We start from the raw sequence: 6,125 nt of genomic DNA, 5'->3' as shown, positions 1-6,125 counted from the left end.
GGGTGGGCTGGGAGGTGTTCTCATTCATTTTAATTTGATAAGGAGTCCCATTTATGGAGCTCTACTATAGACCCAGGGAACTTCACATGTCTTCATTGTCCCATATAGTCCTCATTCCATTGTTCTTTTGTAACACTCACCCCTATTTGGCAAGTGGCAAAACTGAGGCTTCACAGAGGTAAGTATCTTGCCCTAGAGTGCTCTTAAAGAAGACCAAGATTCATATCTGTGTGTGTCTGACTTCTCAATTTAAACTCTTTCTTTTTTAGCAAAAGGTGACATTGGGAATATAACAAACCTGGATTTAGGAGGTCAAGAAAATTAACAGACTGGAACTTTCTCAGAAAGCTACAGAAGCTTTCTGAAGCTGTAGATGAACTCTTCACATGTCATTGGTCATGTGCCAGTTTAGTTGCAAGGGCTGGAAAAACTTGCATAAGCAAAACACAGAATTGCCATTATTAGCTTAGATCAGTCAAGATTCATCTCCTAGGCATGTTGAATTTTTTCACTCCAAGAAATTGGAGTTATAGAAAGACTAGGTAGAGATTTCTGGTGACAGTGAAGGTGGTGGGGGAAGGGGGTGATTGTTGGGTTAGTAGTTAATGTAATTTGCAATACAAAGATAAGATTAGACTTCATGTAAAGTATTGTAAACAATACTTGGGAAAACAAGTGCTTAAATAAACATGAACTGTGTTGTACCATTTGTTTTTAAGCATCTCCAAGCCCAAAGGAACCTAAGAGAAGATCTTAATGAATTATAACAGTAGCTACAATTTACAAACAAATGGGTATATAAAAGGTTGAAATGTTCACACAAGATCATTACTCTCTAGCAAACATTGAAGCTAAACAAATATCCTTTTAGCCTGGTAACTGCAAAGAGAGAATATACTATACTACTGAGTGCACTGGTCAGGAGATCCAGGAGTTTTATGCGTGAAAAACAGGATTCAGTGAGATACAGGAGGAACTAATGGAAGACTGGGGTGCATGTTAAATTAACCAAAGGTCATAATTAGTTCTTATACTGACAAGTCAGTCTTCTGCTTCCTGATAAAATAACTGTGCTTATTTCATCTTTAAAACGTTGTCAGAAATTATAAATATCATCAGGTAATAGGTAATAACAGAAAGTTTTCCTTAGGAAATAATAGAGCTCTAATTAGCCTATTTTTAAGGTGCTAGTCTTTGGGAGAAAATGGGAAGACTGTCAGGAAACAAAGAATTCCCAGTGAGGGTATGAGATTGTGGAGGGAGAAAGTGAATACTGGTAGTCCAGACCTCTGGATGAAGGAAGGTTTGAGGCAGCTCTGTGTCAGAGCATTGTGTTGGAAGTCCTGGGATACAGAACTATTTCTTAGCCAACAGTTCTCTGTGTGACCTTTTTTTGGTTTTCTGTCTCCTAGGAAAGTGAAGGGGAGGGGAGGTATCAAACTAGAACCTGTCTAATGTTCCTGCATTTCAACACTGACATCTGATGATCTGACATGCATATGACCAGAGCCCCAGAAAACCATGTTGTTATGGTCTCTATAATCATCCTTTAGTAACTGACTGGCTGCTAGGTTCTAATTGTCTTTTTGTCATTGAGTTCTATTTTAATCCCATTATTGTTGGAAAACACATTTCTGTTCTAAAATGCATTGTTTCAATTATTTGACATTTGTTGAGGCTTGCTTTATAACCCAGGAGTTGTTCAGTTTTTACAAGTGCGCCGCATATACCTGAATATGATGTCTGCAGTTCCTTGGATACACTATCCTGTATAGTTCTTTAAATCTTATATCTAGACATTTGCAATGGATTAAGGAACTTCATAAGTGTGCATTCCATAAGAGGAATGAAAAGCTGGCAAAAATTGTCATGGTCAACTTTTTCAGAACTGGAAACTAACTAAAAGTTTACAGACCAGGGCAACGTAATCAAGAAGAAACAGCTGAATCTTGGTAAGCGCAGACAGCTCTGTGGCATTTTAACTTAGCCTGGTCTCATTCCCCCTCTCCCTAGCTTAGCAGTGGCCTTGAAGATAACAGTCACATTCCCTGTGAGTATACCAGTACCATAGTGAGTATAATGGAACTGACTTGCAAAAAAATTGTGCTTGTTTCTTTTGAACTGTCTGGTGGCTTCTTGGAGCACAATTTCAAAGGGTTTGCCATTGTCTTACCTAACTCATAATTCTCCAGTACTGAGATAGTTATCTAGGGGGCATTTATCAAAAACACTTACAGGTAAATGTATTAGTTGTTGCTTACTGGGGAATGAATAACAGTTTGGGGGAGGGCATAGAATAACCAAAGATCTTGGGAAGGGGCTGGGGAATGAGATTGCTTTGATGAATAAGGACTTAGAAAATCTCTGACATACTACTGGGTATCTAGAAAGCCATGCTCATATCCAGGGCTATGCACCTACTCAACAAAAACTTCAAAAGGTCCACTCCCAGCTAATTTTTAAGGCTCTGCAAGCAACAAATAAATACTAAGGCAGAATTGTGACCTTCCTGGTTGAGTGTTGAAAGTTGTACCAGCACGCACAGAGCAATTAGTGGAGAAAAGTTAACAATGACAACAAACATCACTAACAAACGCTGGGGTGGGGAGGATAGTAACTGATTTATTTACAGAGTTGCCACATTCAAATATTTAAAATGTCCAGTAGTCAACAACCAAAATATTACAGGGGCATGTAAAGAAACAAAATATGGTCTATAGCTAAGGAAATAATAGAAATTGTTCCCCAGGAAACCCTGACATTGGACATGCAGGACAATGACTTAGATATTTGGAAAAAAAAAAAAAATATATATATATATATATATATATATATATATGTATATTTAAAATATACAAAAATATTTATTTATTTATTTATTTATTTATTTATTTGACAGAGATCACAAGTAGAGAGGTAGGCAGAGAGGGCGGGTGGGGGAAGCAGGCTCCCCGCTGAGCAGAGAGCCCAATGTAGGGCTCCATCCCAGGACCCTGAGATCATGACCTGAGCCGAAGGCAGAGGCTTAGCCCACTGAGCCACCCAGGCACCCCTGAAATATATTTAAGGAGCTAAAGGAAACCATAAGAATATCTCTCCAAATAGAGACTAGGAATGAAGAGATAGGAATAAGAAGTCAAGTAGAATTATGGAGCTGAAAAGCATAACTGGAAAGATTCACTAGAGGGGCCCAATGGAAAGATGAATAAGATAGAAGGAAAAACCGGTGAACCTGAAGATAAACCAACTGAAATTATCCAGTCTAAGTAACTTTTTTTTTTTTAAAGAACGAACAGAGCTTAAGAGATGTGTAGGACATCATCAAAAACACCAGCATGTGTATAATAGGAGTCCCAGATAAGAGAAAGAGGCAGAAAGTATTTCAAGAAACAATAGCTGAAAATGTCCTAAAATTTTTAAAAAGATTTTATTTGTGAGAGAGCACACAGGGGGGAGTGGCAGACAGAGGGAGCAGGTTCCCTGCCAAGCAAAGAGCCCACCATGAGACTCAATCCCAGGATCACTACCCGAGCCAAAGGCAGATGCTTAACCAACTACGCCACCCAGGCTTCCCCAAAAGCTTCCTAGATTTGATGAAAAACACAAATCTACACATACAAGAAGCTTGATGAACTCTAGGAAGCTCGATAAAGTCAGATCCATTCTTAGACACATGATCAAACTGTTGAAAGACAAAGAGAATCTTGAAAACAAGAGAAACTACTCATCATGTGCAAGTGATTCTCAGGATAAGAGCTAATTTCTCCGTAGAAACCATGGGGACCAGAAGACAATGGAATGGTATATTCAAAGAAGTGAAAGGGGAAAAAAAAAAACCTGTTAGCTATGACTACAATGTCTGGAAAAACTACTTCAAAAATGAAGATACACAGTGGAATATTATTTAGCCATAAAAAATGAAATCTTGCCATTTGCAACAACATGGATGAACCTAAAGAATATAATGTTAAGCAGAATAAGTCAGAGAAATAAATATACTGTATGATTTCACTTACATGGAATTTAAGAAACAAAACATACAAGGGAGAAGGAAAACACAAACCAAGAAACACCTCAACTACAGAGAACAAACTGATGGTTGCCAAAGGGGGCGGGTGGGAGGATGGGTGAAAGAGGTGATAGGGTTAAGGAGTGCTCTTGTTATGATGAGCACTGGGTAATGTATGGAATTGTTGAATCACTACTGTACACCTGAAACTAATACTATACTATGTTAACTATAATGGAATTAAAATTTTCTATAAATAAATAGCACCCCCCCCGCCATGAAGACAAAACAGACATTCTTAATGAACAGAAATTGAAAGTTTGTCACAAGGAGACCTTCCCTACAAGAAATGCTAAACACTAAAATATAAGGACACTAGATAGTATTGCAAATCCACACAAATAAAGAATGCCAGTAAAGGTAACTAGATAAGCATAAAAGGCAGAATTAATGTAATTTTTGGTAATTTTTTTCCTTATTTAAAAGATAGCTGCATAAAACAGTAACTATAAATCTGTGTTTATGGGCATAAAGATGTAATTTGTGACAAAAACAACAAAGAAGAGCAAACATAGCAAAGATTTTGTATGCTATTGATACTAAATTGTTACATTAATTCACTCATAAGGAATGAAATCTTGCCATTTGCAACAACTAGGAGGTATCTCAGGGACATTATGCTAAGTTAAGTCAGAGAAAGACAAAAACACCATATGATCTCCCTTACATGTGGAATTTTTAAAAAATGAAAAAACTCTCATATGGGAACAGATTTGTGGTTTCCAGAGACAGTGTGGAGGGTGGGAGAAATGGTGAAGGGAGTCAAAGGTAAATAGAAAATAAATATGGTGCATTACTTAACAACACCAGCAACTGGTTTACTATTATCTAGTACTTTGTGACCAAAAACAAAACTCAAGAAAAACAACCTCAAATTACGTAAACTATATACATACTGAAACTAAATGGTAGCAACAAAGCCATACTTCAAATTCTGGAAGTTATATACAATTTATACCTAGATGAAGTACTCCATAATTAAACAAGTATTACCTATAACCCCAAATATGACAGAGTTTAGAAGGTGGGGAAAAAACCCTATTTACATTAAAAAGATTTTTCAGTGTCCCCACTCTGAAATGTTTATATCTCAATTGCTGGAATTACTACATGGGTCATATGGCCATTCCTAGCTGAAAAGATCTGAAGAGAAAGCAGTTTTTAGCTGGGCATGTTGCCCTTCCCTCTCTTGGGGGAGGAGAGGATTGAACCTCTCATACGAGATTCTCTCATAATATCTCACAGTAATAAATAAAGGGGGAAATACTGGGCAGATGGTCAGCAGTGTTTTCCACATAAAGTTTTTTTTCTTGAAGAAACAGACGGGCTTAAGTGATGAGGAAACAGTCCAGTTGTAGAGATTGCAAAATGAGTTGACTCATTAACTCTGTGGTATCATCTGGAGCCATGGTTGTTTCCATATCTCTTCTCTGCCATCTCTTAGCACTGACTTCAGTCTCAAGCTGAAAGCAAGATGGCTTGCACAACTTCAGATGTAATTTAAAAAATACTACTTGCATTTCTACATACTTGGAACGAACGAAATTAAGAAAATAGTTCCATTTATAATGGCATCAAAAGGAATAAAATACTAAGAAATACATTTAGCCAAGGGAGTGTAAGATTTGTGCACTAAAAACTACAAAGCCATGTTGAAAGAAATTAAAGAAAACCTAAATGATGGAATGACATTCCGTGTTCATGGACTGGAAAACTTAACGTTGTTAAATGGAAATACTCCCCACATTAAACTACAGATTCTACCTATACGTTTCAGTAGAATCCCAGATGACTGGAGAACTTGAAAAACTGATTCTAAAATTTATATGAAATTGCAGGAAACCCCAATTAGAGAAAAATCTTGAAAAGGAAGAACAAAATGGGAAGATTAAAAATTCCCAATTCCAAAACAATTCAAAGTGATAGTAATCAAAACAGTATGGAACTGGCATTAAAGATAGACTTGGATTAATGGAATAGAAGTTAGAGTCCAGAAATAAACCCATAATCTATTGTCAGTTGATTTTCTTCTCTCTCTCTCTTTTTTTTAAATATA

Source organism: Meles meles, chromosome 3, assembly GCF_922984935.1.
Source record: "Meles meles chromosome 3, mMelMel3.1 paternal haplotype, whole genome shotgun sequence".
NCBI lineage: Eukaryota > Metazoa > Chordata > Mammalia > Carnivora > Mustelidae > Meles > Meles meles.
The sequence above is the reverse complement of the archived record's forward strand: the minus strand, read 5'-3'. Positions refer to the sequence as shown.